Consider the following 17,174-nt stretch of genomic DNA (forward strand, 5'->3'; position numbering starts at 1 on the left):
CAATATCCTCTCAGCAAGATCTGCACAAGCACTCACTACGACGACATCTCAACAACGACTTGACTACTACTACTTCTCAACAAGCACTGACTACTGCCACATATCGACAAGCACTGCCAGTGGAGGCGGCGGAATAAAACTCTTTGGCGCAATCTCTGGCGCTGTGGCTCAGTGTAGCCACCTTTCATATGCCCTTCCTCCATGGGCCAGAATTTGATGGTATTTTTGCCAGCATTGGTGGTGAAATTACCACCAAATTCGTCCACAAAAATACAGACTAAAATAAAAGGTAATATTAATACGTAAATATAACATAATTAGATAAAATTTTGGCTGTGCACTGACCTTTCAATAACCTAATATATAAAATACAGTAAGCAATACTAATTATTTCATGCATGTGACTTTACATAATAGTTTACACAATACACAAAAAATCAGTTTATACAAATGTTCACATAAAATGCTTTCAATGATTCAAAAAACAAGTAGTTGATAGTTCCAGCAGTAGCACCCAGCAATGGTCAACAGGTGCAAATACCAATAAGTGACATCATTTTACTAGAAGCAGTTCCATCAGTGGCACTCAGCAATGTTGAACAGATGCAGACACCAACAAGTGACATCTTCAGTAGAAGCAGTTCCATCAGTGGCACCCAGTAATGTTGACAGGTGCAGACATCAACAAGTGACTTCATTCAGCAGAAACAGTTTCATTAGTGGCACCCAGCAATGTTGAGCAGGTGCAGACACCAACAAGTGACATTATTTCAGTAGAAGCAGTTCCATTAGTGGCACCCAGCAATGTTGAACAAGTGCAGACACCAACAAGTGACATTATTTCAGTAGAATCAGTTCCATCAGTGGCACCCAGCAATGTTGAACAGGTGCAGACAGCAACAAGTGAGATCATTCAGCAGAAACAGTTCCATTAGTGGCACCCAGCAATGTTAAGTAGGTGCAGACACCACAAGTGACTTCATTTCAGTGGAAGCAGTTCCACCGGTGGCACCCAGCAATGTTGAACAGGTGCAGACACCAACAAGTGACATTTTCAGTAGAAGCAGTTCCATCAGTGGCACCCAGCAATGTTGAGCAGGTGCAGACAGCAACAAGTGACAACATTTCAGTATTAGCAGTTCCATTAGTGGCACCCAGCAATGTTGAACAGGTGCAGACACCAACAAGTAACTTCATTTCAGTAGAAGCAGTCCCATCTGTGGCACCCAGTAATGTTGAACAGGTGCAGACAGCAGTCCATAATATTCACTATCACTAATCACACAGTTCATCAGCAGAAATTAAACATTTGTTCCATCTGTGGCACACAGTAAAGTTGAACAGGTGCAGACAGCAGTCCATAATATTCGCTATCACTAATCACACAGATCATCAGCAGAAATTAAACATTTCTAAGTGACACACATCAATGTTGAACCAGTGCAGGCATGAACAACAGTTTGAATGCACACAAATTGCTTTTACAAAATTATTCTCAATGCTCTTACACTAAACATACAAATTATAATAAACACACAAATGATGTCAGATAGTTGTCATATTAACTATTACAAATGCACAAATATCAGTAAACCTATAATATTTATGGGTGTTAGTGCAAGCCACTACAAACAAGTAAGATAATATTTAGGAGATAGGTCGGTACCAATTATTTGGGATTAGTAAAGGAAAACACACAAAACACACTCACTCATCTTTCATCCACATTAAGTGCTACTCTGTAGTTGAATAGTGTTAACTGTGTAAATGCAATTCTGTCAAAGATTTGATGATCGACATGTGTATCAAGTAGTAGTGGCAGCAATGTATAACAGTCAATAATAGTTAGTCAACATCATAGTCATCATGTCAAGACCAATGTTTGCCAAGCCAATCAAATGTACGGTTGCTGAACAACTGTCAGTGTGCCAAGATATGCAAATACTTCCTCTCTCCAAAAAAAAGTATATACTGCTTTGTGATTTAACAAAGTGTGTGTGTAGACAATCTTCCTTCTACTTGAGTGTTTTAGTCTGCCATCTTCATCCTCCTTGTTCCATATAAACCAACAAACAAAAAAAAAAAAAAACAAAAAAAATGCTCCTCACTTACTTCACCTCTTATCCACCAAAACTCCAATAATCATTATCATCACATAATCTTAATACTTCAATAATACCTCTTACGTCGATACATATAAACCTTATCATTAATATCATTTACCGTACCTCTTGTCCACCAAAACTCCAATAATCATCAACTTCACACAGTCTCAATACCTCAATAATACCTCCTCAATACGTCGATACATATAAACCTTATCGCCAATATCATTTCACTTCCATAACAACTCTTTCCTCTAGTCAGTCTCCTCGAACAAGTACAGATAAAATCCTAGAGCAAACTTCAATTCATCGTCCCATACAATCCGAAGACACAATGTCCACACACAACCTCTGTGTAATCCATCTTACCCAAATCTTCTACTCATTATGAATTATGAAAAACATTTTGGTTACCTTGTCCATCATTAAATAAAAGAAATGCATGCATGACCTCTAACAGCCTTTACTTCGAATAACTTTCAATAAGAAAGTACGAGTACGGAGTGTTAATGATCGTAATATTTCACAGTATGTACACCACTTCAAGAATCATGGCCAAACAGAAGCAAACATGTGGAGTTTTTCTTGTGTCAAGTGTCACTTGCTATTTCAATTGCTCACGAAGAATGCAGTGTAATAACTGTCAATAGACTAAACCTAGTGTTGGTGTGTCATGTCGTTAGCTTCCTTCCTAGTAACATAAATTTATACAGTTTCCATAAAACCTCCAGCTCATGTGACTTCAATGAAGTTTCTTGTAGCAACGTCGTTCGTAGAATTATAGCAGTTCATTTTCTTATCTTAAAAATATAAGGCACTGAGCGTAAGCAAAACATGCAACAGCGAGTAAATATACCAGTAGAGAACAGAATGTCAACAAGTGGATGTAGCACAATTCCTACAACGAGGCTCTGCCAAGCCAACAATCTATAATTAATACCATAGTGTGACCTAAACTCCATGTTTATACACAGTATATCAGCATTTCTATATACCAAATTAAAGAGTAGTTATGACAACAAAACAGAAATGTGTAAATATGCAATCCATACGCAAAGCAGCAAATATATATCTTACATAATAAACAGGTCATTAGCATCATATCAGCATAAGCAAATAAATGTTCATATGAAATCTTAATAAGTAAACATGAAGGCGCAAGCAGATACATCACAAAGTATAACTTACATACTTAACCATAGTCAGCACAATTAATCAGGTGGCAATTATAATTTAAATAAATAAGCACAGCAGGCACATAATAGAAAAATATGAAATCAGTGAACAAGCAGTGCAGCCAAGCGATGCATAATATACACAAGTAACACCCCTGTTCATTAATAAATCATTGTCAAAATCAGTTAATGTACGCAAGCACGTCGCTTCACAAGTAAATTCATAGAACATGAAATTTAGCACAAAATATGAATCACGTAATCGCGAGCAGCAAATTACGTCTTAAGTACGTACCTAAGTGGAAATGTTACCTGAAGAATAAACTCAATTAATAGTTACCTTTTTAGTTTATTAGTTTCTTCTTCGAAATTACATTCTTCCTGAAAATTTCTCGATAGCAAGCCCTCTTAACGTCGGACACACACAGAATTTACCTGAAGATCTTAAATATTTTATACAACCGTATCCTGAAAAATACTGAACGTTAATAACATAATTTACCAGGTCACTATAGCTTTATACTGAATTTAAACAGAGAAATTAGACTGTGTATTTGTTTACGGCTGTCGGTGCATTCGCAATGAGCGTTCGATCAGCTGTAGGTACGCGTGACGTAGGAAGTAATTGTTTGCGATCAACGACTGCCTTGTGCGGCGCGCAGACTTGACTGTTGCTTTGAGTATATGCCGCCGTCGGAACACGGCGCGGTATCCTTGCATTCTCTGCGTGTTTACATGTAACTGTTAGTCTCTCAAAAGTATGTCGTTCCACAAAAATTTTAACGTTCGATATATGATGTATTCCCTTAGAGCGTCGAGATTTAAGAGTTTCTACTTCAACAGTGTTATCATGAATAATTTTGCGAACTCTATTTGGACCATTATAAAGCAGAAAAAATTTGCGACACAAGCCTTTTCCTTTGTGAGACAAACGATGAGACTTAATTAACACCTTCTGACCAACTGACAAGATTTTTAAACGACCAGGACGTTTCGCTGATTTCTCTCTTCTAGCAGCTGCAGATGCAATATTTCGTAGAGCCAGGTTGACAACTTCAGAATGCCGCAGTTTCCGTGAAGGCGGAAAAGGAACGATTTCAGAAATGCGATTTGTCGGTGCTTTATTATTTAATATCAATATAGGCGGTAAAGATGTTGAGTCATTAGGAAGTTCATTCAGAGTGTTTTGAAAAATATGAAGATACTGATCCCAAGATCTGTGATTCTGATGACAATAAAGACGACACAATTTATTGATTTCCTTCATCCATCTCTCTGAAGCGTTAGATTGAGGGTGAAAAAGTGAAATGAAAATTGGTTTAATCTTACGACGCCGTAGAGTACAAAGACAAATTTTAGAACGAAACTGTGATCCATTATCTGATATAACCTTATCAACATGACCCACTTCTTTAAGAAAATGTTTGATGAAAGCGTTAGATACTGAACGAGCTGTTGCTTTGCGTAAAGGTGTAAAACACACATATTTTGATGTCAGTTCCACTGCTACGAAAATGTACACAAAACCATTAGTAGAACGAACCACTGGACCGAACAAATCGACTGCAGCCATGTCCTTTAATTTCGCTGGAATGATAGGAAACAACGGTGCTCTGTGAGAAATAGTTGGCGGCTTAGCCTTTTGACATAATTTGCATTTGGCCAGAACAGATCGAATACGTTTTTCCATATTACTGAAGTAGCAATTTTCCCGTAATTTATGAAAGCATTTTCTGGGACCAAAGTGTGCATAACTGAAATGCGTATACCAAATCAGCTTATTAATCCACTCATCAGGAATACAAACTAATCAAACAGAGTTGTCGACCGATTTTCGTTTAAAAAGAATATCATTGCGAACTAAATAATGCTGTCTAATCGCTACGCTTTCCTTTCTCCTCCACTTCTCTTTAATGTCCTTCCAGATTGGATCCTTATTTTGTTCCTTAGCGATGTCCTGGAGCGAAGAAGAAATAAAATTCTCAAACGCAACACCTTGAATATACATCAAACAATAATTGTTTTCTTTGCAGTCCTCCTCAGCACTTTGTTTCAAACCCATAGGTGCACGTGATAAAGCATCAGCAACAATATTTGAAGAACCCTGTATGTAAACAACACTAAAATCAAATTCCTGTAGATACAGCGCCCATCGTGACAGTCTGCCATGAGTTAATTTTGTTGACATAAGAAATTCCAGAGCTCGATGATCGGTGTATACCTTAGTATGTCTGCCAAACAGAAATGTCCGAAATTTTGTGAAAGCCCAAACAACAGCCAAGGCTTCAAGTTCCGTAATCGAATAATTCTTTTCTGATTTAGAGAGAACACGACTTCCAAATGCAATAGTCTTCTGTACTACAACGCCGTTTTCTTCTATCTCTTGAAATAAATGTGCCCCTAGGCCTTTGTATGATGAGTCCGTCGCCAAACAAAAATCTTTATATAAATCCGGATGTGAAAGAAGTGGAGCAGCAACTAAAGCATCACGAAGTTGTTCAAATTCTGACTGAGCTCCCTCATCCCAACACCAATTAGAATTCTTTCCAGATAGTTCACATAAACGAGGTGTGGCCAAATTGTCCAATCTAACAAAGCGTCTAAGAAAATTACAGACACCAAGGAAACTACGAACATCACGTTTTGTGGTAGGAACAGCATAATTACGAACAGCGTCTTGTTTCTCTGGATCAGGAAGAATACCTTCTGTAGAAATAATGTGACCGAGAATTTCACCTGAGACCGACCAAATTCAGATTTTTCCAAGTTTACTGTAATGCCAACTCTTGCAAAAATACGTAATAATGAATCCAAAATTTTGTTGTGCTCACTCCAAGAACGTTTAGCAATAAGAATGTCGTCAACATATGAAGTAATATTGTCACGAAGATAAACAGGTAAGATTTCGTTTAAACTACGAATGAATGCTGCTGAAGATACAGTAAGTCCAAACGGTAATTTCCGAAACTGGTAACAGTTACCAAAGGCTAAAAAGGCAGTATATTTTCTACAATCAGGGTGGAGTTCTATTTGCCAAAAACTTGCGCGTATATCAATCGTGGATAAAACTTTAATTCCATGGAAATGTTGAAGAAGTTCATCTAAATTTTGTGGACGGTCAGTTTCAGGAATGATGATATTAAACTTCCTGGCAGATTAAAACTGCGTGCCCGACCGAGACTCGAACTCGGGACCTTTGCCTTTCGCGGGCAAGCGCTCTACCATCTGAGCTACCGAAGCACGACTCACGCCCGGTACTCACAGCTTTACTTCTGCCAGTATCTCGTCTCCTACCTTCCAAGCTTCTGTAAAGTTTGGAAGGTAGGAGACGAGATACTGGCAGAAGTAAAGCTGTGAGTACCGGGCGTGAGTCGTGCTTCGGTAGCTCAGATGGTAGAGCGCTTGCCCGCGTAAGGCAAAGGTCCCGAGTTCGAGTCTCGGTCGGGCACACAGTTTTAATCTGCCAGGAAGTTTCATATCAGCGCACACTCCGCTGCAGAGTGAAAATCTCATTCTGGAATGATGATATTATTTATCTGTCTGGAATCCAGAACCAAACGAATTGGCCCATCCTTTTTAAGAACGACATGTAATGGGCTGGTATAAGGACTGACTGCTGGCTCAATAATGCCTTGATCTAACATGTATTGAAGTTCACTCGTAACCTTGTCTCTGTAAGCCAAAGGAATAGCGTACGTTTTCCCCCAAAATGGTGTGTGTTCTTTTACTTTAAATAAATATTGTAAGCCTTGTATAGTTCCTGTGTGATGACTAAATACTGTAGCATGTGAAGTCAAAATTTGGTGCAGTTCTTCTCTTGCAATATCATCTGGCACTTCAGCTTTATTAACCTTTTCCTTAATTAATTCTTCGCTATTAATTATATCATCCATCGCGTCTCTGTATCTATTGTCGTTGTCATGAATGAACACATTGTCGTCGTAATGCTCAACGAAAACATCAGAAGTAAGAAACCTTAAACATTTTGTATCTGATTCAGATCTTGCTAAACACTCGAAAAATTTCAAACATTTCGGCATTCCGGCAACAGTCAAATTCACACTTCCTTCTTTAAAGTTCAAAATTGCCTTATGTGTGTTAAGAAACTCCATACCTAATATAATTTGTGTACTGAGTAATGGAACAATAATAAAATTAGCAGAAAATTCGTATCCTTGACAAATGAAATTTAAGTTGGTCTGTTGTTTGACCTCCACACTTTTTCCAGAAATAGCGCCTCGAATTGTAGTTTTAGAAACAGGTAACACAGGACAAGCAATAGTTCTTACACATATACGAAAAACTGATTCACTAATGACATTCAATGGGCTCCCAGAATCTAAAACTGCAGTGAATTTATTCTTACCCACACATACTTCAATAACAGGATGTAAAAATGCGTCAACATTATTTTCCTTTTCGTCTAGCAAAATGTCTCTCATGTCTTCCAGGCGTACGTGAAGTCGTAGTGTCATTACTTTCTGAACCGCCTATATCGCTGCCAGAAGCCGAAGCTACAAGTCATTGTCGATTGCTTGCGTCACGTCTTTGATTATTCGCGTCATATCGCGGATCAGTTTCTACGATTTGCACTTGTCTCTCTGAAGTTCTGTCACGTGGAGGATGCCAATTAGGTCCTTCCTGTCTGTTAGATGCAAATTCTTGGTTGTATCTGTTATTAAAATTTCTATTTTCCTGTCTGTCTGCATGACTACTTCTTGTGTAATTTCGACTGTCACTTCTGAAATTATTGTTGTATCTACTACCCTGGTTATTTCTGTAGTAAGAATTTCTATTACTGTATGAATAATTTCTGTCTTGATGATACCGATTACTGTTTCCGTATGATTGATCGTTCCGGTAGGAATTACCGTTATTATAATTGTCTGTGTAATTTCTGTTAGAACGTCTGTTATTGTCATAAGGCTGGTATCTATTGTCCTGTCTGTTTCGTCTGTCATTCTCAAAATTACCGCTATAACGTCCGTTCCGATCACTATCCCTTTTCTCTGAAAATCTATTGTAATTACTGTTACTGAAAAAATCACAGGAAGTCCCGTCGTCGTCGTCATACTCAAGTTCTTGTAGCAAAGTCTTAAAAGTCTCAATGTCGTCTTTACATCTTCCGGCTAAAGCAATTTGTCTTATTGATTGTGGCAGCTTAGTTAAACAAATGCGAATTAATTCGGTCGGGCTATAAGGGTTGGACAGGAACTGATTCTTTCTAATCATGTCTTCAAAGTAATTCTGCCGGCGTGCGGAACTCAGACTGTTTAAAATTACACTGCATAATAAGACTATGTTTGACTCTGTCTTGCGTGTTTTCGGACCAATATGCCGATAGAAATGCATGATAAAAATCATTTAAATTATTACAATCTCTAATAAGTGCACGCATGCACGTCGCCGGTTCGTTTTCTAAATATCCACACATAAATTCCAGTTTGTGACTTAGTGGCCAATTTGGTGGAAGTGCGTACATAAATTGATCTAACCATGAACATGGATGTATGTCATTCTTAGAATTGCGAAAGATCTTAAATTTCCGAACAGTTAAAAAGTGTTTATAGTCAAAGTTTTCGCCTCGTGGCGACAAAGACCTACCGCGTCTGTCCCAGTCCCAATGTCGATTATTGTCAAGTTCGCGCGCCTGGCGCTCTCTTGTTGCATCCCGTAAATGAAACAAATTACTTTCTTCAAACCCCTCTGCTATTTGTGATTCTAAATTTCTTTTGCTGTCTTTTCCTACAATTTCGCCTTCAATTTGTTTGACTTGCTTTTGTAATGCCTCAAATTCCCTTTTAACGTGTTCATTAAATTTTCCCTCATTTTCAACATGCTTATTTATGTTCTGGTACTCTTCGGTTTCTGCAAATGGCAATGCAGCTGTATCATCTGACTGTCTGTCCCCATTTAAACTAAGACTTGTCAATTTATCTGAAATCTCCTCAACTCTTTCCGATAAATCACCTATTTGTTCTTTCTGTTTATTTACGTCTTCTGTAAGTGTCGCGACTCGGGTTTCAGTATTGACACATTTAGTAGTTAACTGTTCATATTGTTGTGTTAGATTATTTATTCTGTCATTTGGTACGGATTCCTCGATTCTCTCAAATATTTCCTCCTTATCATGTGCACGTTGTAAATTTAACTCTGAAAATTTTTGTACTATCATGCGATCTCTTTCTTCTTGTTCTCTATCCTGTACCTTTTGTCTAATTTCTATCGAAATTAATCTATTATTGTGAGCATTCAAAATCGGTTGTACTTCTTCTCCGATTTCTTTATTTAATTCATCTTTCATATTTTTGAAACATGTCCCTATTCGTGAGTCTAACCGTGTTTCCATTGTTCCCATCTCAGTTTCTAACCGTGTTGCCAAAGCTCCCATCTGTGTTTTTAATTCAGATCTTAACTGTGTTTCCATTGTTCCCATATCAGTTTTAATTGTTCCTATCTCAGTTTTAATTGTTCCTATCTCTGTTTTTAATCCAGATCCTAACTGTGATCCCAGTGAGTCTAAGCGTGTTTCCATTGTTCCTATTTGTGAGTCTAACCGTGTTTTTAATTCAGATCCCAAATTTAATATTACACCCATCAACTGCTCCATATTAACTGATTCAAAATTCGTTTCGCCCCTAACATTTCCCGCAAAACCAGTTTCCTTCGTCATAGCTGTAAAGCTATCTGTGTTCGATACTATTCCAGAGTCTTCTGTCATTAATCTCGTATTCTGAAAATTTTTTGATTGTGAAAAATTTTTAAATGGTTCCAGACTATTTTCCCGACTTATTAAATTGTTTTCAACTTCATTATTCATCATCCTGTTCTCCTGTGTTGGCGAGTTCACCATGTTAACAATTTCGTCATTCTCACTATTCATCATTTTTGCCTTTCTCATCGATCGCGTAATTATTTACAAAACATACAAAACTCGTCACTATACGAAAATTACACACAATGACACTTTATCACCAACAATATCATTCACACGAATTGCTTCCCTCAAACACGATTAACGAACAATTGAAATCTTCCTAACTGCACAAATTGTCAAACCCGTATACAAGACAACAAAAACTAAATTCTGCAAAAAATACCATTAGAAGAATGACAATTACAAAATCAACACATGCAATATAGACTACAATTACTAAACTACAAATTACTACAACAATACTACTGTCTACTATTTTTACAATCAGAAGAATTCCAAGGGACGATCCGAAGCAGTGGTCGCCACGTGCATGGGGGCTGAATTAAATGAATGAAAATAATTTTTAATTTTAGTAGCTGACTGTCCGGTTACGCGGTCTCGTAACCGGTTGGCCCTGACTAGTTTTAGTACGCAATCTGACTGCATAGAATAACAACAAAGAATGAACGAAAATTTCCGTTAACACAATCAATTAATTAAGTCCCGAGCAACTATAAAACGTATGAAACCAAAGCACAAGTGTAACTGTTCTGTGTGTGGAAGTGTGATTCAACGTACACATTTGGCACGGTTCTTCTTCAATAAGACAAGAAATTTTAAAAACCATTTATACTGAAGTAATTAAAAAAAATAGAAATACTATAAATGCGCAAGAAAACCAGAATTACACTCTAATACAAGAACACGAGCCAGATGCTTTGTTGACTGAACCTGTGACGAGGCGTTGTTTAAGACATTGAAATAATGGAAAAAAAAGGAATTTTTTTTACTTTCATATATATTGACGAAAAGCACTCTGATCATTACAATATCTCCATTCGAACAACATCTGCTGTCTAGCCCATCAAACAACTGCATACAACATGGGCTCAAATAGCACAGTTATCAATATCCTCTCAGCAAGATCTGCACAAGCACTCACTACGACGACATCTCAACAACGACTTGACTACTACTACTTCTCAACAAGCACTGACTACTGCCTCATCTCGACAAGCACTGCCAGTGGAGGCGGTGGAATAAAACTCTTTGGCGCAATCTCTGGCGCTGTGGCTCAGTGTAGCCACCTTTCACCACCACATACTGCAATAATCGAATTCGAGGAAAACGAAGTAGATACTAAGATAGGGGCAATTCCTCGCGACGAAGAAGTTTGAATCGTCGGCCAAAGAGGTTACGTTAACAATCTTGGAGAGAGGAACGAAATTTAAAAGAGAAAATATAGGAAGAACGGTTAATGACAATAAATCAAAGAATAGGAAACGGATAATGTAAAGAATAGAGTGGAAATGTCCAGTAAACATGATTCTGAACTCAGGAAGAGATATTAGAGTTTTATACAAAGATTTTTTAAAGTTTATTAGGTGTAACAGGGAGTATCGAAACTATCATATAAAACATGTTCATGTTGTCGGAATCACTGAAATTCGAGGGAAGCCGATGAGAGAAGACATATATTATCAATATTAATAGGTCCATTTAAGTGTAACTATAGCATATGAGTAGTGGCACAATTATTGGCTGAAAAATTATAATGCCATTTTGGATCTTTCAGGGAAGCAGTTTACTTCGCAAAATGCAGTCCAGGAAGGTGTAATTCCATTTTTGAGACATCATGTAAAGGGCAACAGGAAAACAGTTATATGTTTCCTGATACACAAATAAGAGTAACATAGTAAGAAGTAATTATAAAGATGAAGTTAAGGATATGAGTGGTACCGAATCTGAAAGGAAACTAATCGAGTAGGTACAAAGCCGTAACCTTTCAAGTATCCAGGAAAAGGATGACCTACTAAAAACGACGAGGAAGAATAAAAGTGTATTTTCAATTCAACTTGGTAGTAGAAAAGGTTACAAATATCAATTAAAGAAGAGAATCCTTTCTTTGTGAAGCTGGATGTGATACTAATAGTACTAAGAAAACCTGTCAGTAGAGAAATTAATAAAATGTAACAACCAGATGTAAGTGAACGATCGAACAGTCCATACAATAATCATCTTCTTGTGGTGAGAAAACCGTGTGGTAATATTAGAGTGGTTTTCTATGGTCGTATGCCTCATCGATATATATAAGCGGAAATGGAGAGACCAATTCATGTAGAAGAAATTTTAGTAGCATTAGATGGAATAAGATGCATTAGTTGTATGGATCTGACGTCCAGAAATTGGCGAATTTTGTTACACAATAGATCTAGGCCACAATCACTACTTTTCTAATCGAGGGACGTTCTTTTCAATTTTCAGTTTTTCCATATAGACTAAATATGGCTGTGAGAGGCTCTATGCAGTTGCTGGACCAGGCTTTGTGTTCACGTTTATTGCAAAAGCTTCTAATATATGTCGATAGTGTGTTGCTTATTGCAAGATATTGGTAGAGCACACTGAAGTATTGGAAGAAGTATTGGCTACCTACTGGAAAAGAGTAATACAATAAACATGCAGACATCGCAAGTCTAATCACAACTTCGACTAAGAAAACTATGATTCAATTGAGAAAATTGTCACTTTATCCAATAAACAAAAGCAACTAAGAAGTTGGAACTCAGCTGTCTGCGGCTGAGGAAGTTGCGTTGCTGACTGTCACGCAGAGGGCCCTGGTTACATTCCCGGTAGTGTCAGGAAAGAGCACTAAAAAGAAACTGTTCAAGCTCCAGATGATATTAACGAAAGTGAAGGGTTTTATACATGAGCAACCAGACGAAAAAAATCTTCAGTGGAAGGACAGTACATGTTTGAAACTGATAACGATGAACTTGTTACGTTGAACCAAGTCTGTTCGAAGGTGTAAGAAGATGATACCGATAAGCAACTATGTTCCTGCAGCTCCACGTATGCAGTGGTTTTTATTGGATAATCACCATTTGACACGTCTAAGAGGCATTTGCTGTTGATCATAATGTTATCATATTACTATGCTAGAGGCATTTAGAGCATGGGAAGATATATTGATGAAGGATATGTCAGCTGAAACTATTTTTAGGAGCATAATGACAGTGGAACTATGAATTGCTTGGCACAGGAGGTGAATGGATATATAAGGATTTATGACACCGTCCATGTCCCAAACCATTGCCCCTCTCCTCCTGTATCATGTGGATATCGTTACGCTGTTAGTTGGGCTCCTAACTTTGAACGTGTAGACATTCCTTTCCGTGCCTCTCTCCCACCCTTTCTCTGAAGCCCACTTGAGCTGTATGTATTTAGGTCATAGATCGTAATTTATTAACCTATTAGGATTACCCTTTTACTTACTGTTATAAATTATTCTTGTTACTGATATTTATTTCTCCCCTTTTCCTTATCACACAATATATTATCCTTATTGCTGATATTTATAACAGAGTATAATCTGTGACTCAAGACGATCAATACTACGATGTTATTGTCAAACATCCAAGTAAGCGAGATTGCACATTGCATAGTATACTAATTTAGGAACATTATTGGACCCATTCCGAGATACATGTACCAACGTTATATTAAAACACGCTTGTGGTCGCAAGCCACACAACTAAAGAAAATCCAATTCAGATAGCATGCATGTTTTATGGCCTTCTTTTTCTCTCTTTTTTAAGCCTACATGTAAGAAATAAGTGATATTATACTTTCAGCTACGTTCTTTCTACTACATTTCTGTCACCCAGAGCCCAACTCTCAATTACTTTTCAATATCACCCATCTACTGTTCAAGTTCTTCATCCAAAGACAAACAAATAGTTCTAGGCGCTACAGTGTGGAACCGTGCGACCGCTAAGGTCGCAGGTTCGAATCCTGCCCCGGGCATGGATGAGTGTGATGTCCTTAGGTTGGTTAGGTTTAAGTAGTTCTCAGTTCTAGGGGCTGATGACCTTAGAAGTTGAGTCCCATAGGGCTCAGAACCATTTTTTGAGCAAACAAATAAACACCATCTGAACAAGCCTTGAAGGCCCAACGGTACCTACCGACCGCTGTATCATTCTCAGCCGTTAGGTGTCACCAGATGCAGATACGGAGGGGCATGTGGTCAGGACACCACTCTCCCAGCTGTTGTCACTTTGGTGTCACTACTTCCCAGTCAACGGTGACCCATCCATGTGCTAGCCCAATTAGACAGTGCTTAGCTTTCGTGACATGACGGGAACTGGTGTTACCACTGCGACAAGGCCACGAGCTTCGTCCTAAGACACATGTACATTACTGTAAATAAGAGACATTCAGTAATTAAGCTACTGCTGTGCGCATGTTGTAGAATAATATGGGACAAGAAAGTTTACTTCAGTACACAAACACCATACTGTAAGGCCCCAAGTGACATGCCGCATGTCATGCGATGTCTGCAGGATACACTTGTTCCATTGTGCTAGGCTACAATCGTCTCCGGCCGATGTGGCCGCGCGGTTCTAGGCGCTACAGCCAGGAACCGCGTGACCGCTACGGTCGCAGGTTCGAATCCTGCCTCGGGCATGGATGTGTGTGACGTCCTTAGGTTAGTTAGGTTTAAGTAGTTCTAAGTTCTAGGGGACTGATGACCACAGATGTTAAGTCCCATAGTGTTCAGAGCCATTTGAACCATTTGAACCACAATCGTCACCTTCGTCTCCGTGACTATATGAGGCAATGTCAACTGCTGTCGTGTCTTCAGTGGAAGGGAGAGATCTGCAGCGTCTTGGTGCCACCTCCCACCCTCTACCACTGAACCGTGTCGTTTGCCACGGTTGCTGTTTTTCCCGTGTATTTCCGCGCTTTCCTAGAGGGCGTTGCGGAGCCTCCGAGAGCGCGGTGCTACCGCACCCGGTGGGAGGAGGCTGTATGTGCCGTGCCGAGGGCGGACGAGGCAGTTGAGACGAGTGTTTGGCCCTGGACGACAGTTCTGCAGCGGGACGCTCGGTCCCTCTGTGTTAAGTCGGTATGGGCCCAAAAACCCGGGACGTGAAGGTATATGGGGCTGTAATTCCGTGGACAACGTTTGGTTTCCGTTCATGGGCTGCGGAAGCTATGAAATCCCTCTGCGGCTGCCAACAACCTCCAGAAGGTGGTGTCGTCACTGAAAGTAAGATTTTTTCATCTAGTTAGTGCAACGGTCGTCGTCTGGAGAGGCCTATCTCCCGGTGTTGTGGGAGCTATTAATAACTGTGTGGCAACGTTTCTCTGCTTTGAGTTTGTGATCGGAAATTGCTTTGCATGTGTGTTACTGCCCCCTTGCATGATAGTGCATTTGAACGCCATGCTGTCTTACTGAAGGCGCGTGTCGTAAAGAAATAAAATAAATAAGCAAGAAAAAATAGTTTTCTGTGGACCTTCTGCAAGCTATTTTTTTTTCCCCATGGACGGCGTAGGTCACTGTTTGGGTAAGCACGTAGTAAAATGTTTAAATAACCTCCTACTGTCTGGCAGAGAGACAGAGTGAGCCTTAGCCAATTAATTTATGGATGTCTGAATTTACAGATTATGTTAATGTTCGCTAATATCTGTTATGTTTTAGTACGCAGGAATGTTTAACTTTAGTCACTGTTATTGTGTGCGTATTCTTGTGTTAAGGAGTTTGGTCTCCGTGGCATTTAAGTACTCTATTTAATTTTATTTAAGATAGTGCTAGAGTTTCTATTTGGTAATTCTCCTAGCCACGACTCATGTCGATTGCTCGGTCTGTCTGAAATTTTGGGTCTGTTGGGTAGAGATCGTTGCTGACTTGGTCTCCTCAGACCCGAATTCCGGTATTGATACTATGGCGGTAGTTCTGCCGGAATATCATTTGCAGAAGTTATCAATTCTTGTGAGCACAAATAAAGCTATTTGCCTCTGTAATTTTCGTCCGCTGACCAGTAAGCTTTGGGTAATGATTAAAAATCGTCAACTGGTCTTCGTCCAACTCAGTGGCTGGTGTCAGACGAGTTCCCTTTTCAGTTTGGGCAAATGTTTGCTCCTCCTGGTGGAGCCATCCTCTTTCCCGAGCCACGCTGAGGTAAGAGTTGCCCTAGCGTCTGTTGCTGTTCAATGTTCCAGGAGAATGAAGTAAGAGGTTAATTATCTACTCCACCGTTATGTTCAAGAAAGGGGAATTAGAGTAGTTCTAGATAACCTAAGTATTGTGCACTGGAGAAATTGCTGTTTGGTAAAATTTAGTTTTCTGAGTCGGTAGTCCGGCGCATTCGACGATCCAACTTAACTTAACTTAACTTAAAGACTTGGTTTTCATACATTTGCTGAGACTTGACTTAATTATTTGGTATTGATGTTAATTGCTGTAAGTGAATTTTCTTTAATCTGTGGTTATAATTCTGAATGATTGATCGTCCTTAACGGTGTCACATTTAACGTACGTCTGATTGTCTCATATGTCACCTACTGACTTCATTCATTCAGAGACTGAAAACGTGATCCTTGCTCTAGTTATATGGAACTTTATGAACCGTTGATCTTTATCGTTTATGGTCTTAAATACATGTTTATTAAAAGGAATAGTTATAGATTCCTATTAAGTACTTCTTAAGTTATATACCAAATATTACGGGTGCAAATATTCGCTCATTGTTACTCATGCTTGTTCTGTGGTTTGCACTGAAGGGTGTGACAATAAATGCAAAATCTAAAGTGTAGCGTTGGGGCGAATTAATCCTTTCCCATATCATTACCTTTAAAGATAACTGATGTTTGCTGCTTGTTATTGAAATTAGTTGGGAGACTAGTTTATTGATTGACCCCATAGAAAAGTACTTCAATAACACACACTGTGGCAGGGAGCACATTATCTCCTCTATCACGATGACACCATCCCACATGGCTCCATCCAGCACAGAGCATTACTCTTTTTCTTTTACCTGAAGAAATACTTCTAAATATTCAATTTAACCCTTTGTCATTAACCCTGGAAATTCAGCTACGATTGATGCCTTTCTCACATGCCCATCAAAACTATGTGTGTGTATGTGTGCATGCATATATATCTGTGTGCACGTGTGTGTGTGTGTGTGTGTGTGT

Source organism: Schistocerca serialis, chromosome 7 (assembly GCF_023864345.2).
Source record: "Schistocerca serialis cubense isolate TAMUIC-IGC-003099 chromosome 7, iqSchSeri2.2, whole genome shotgun sequence".
NCBI lineage: Eukaryota > Metazoa > Arthropoda > Insecta > Orthoptera > Acrididae > Schistocerca > Schistocerca serialis.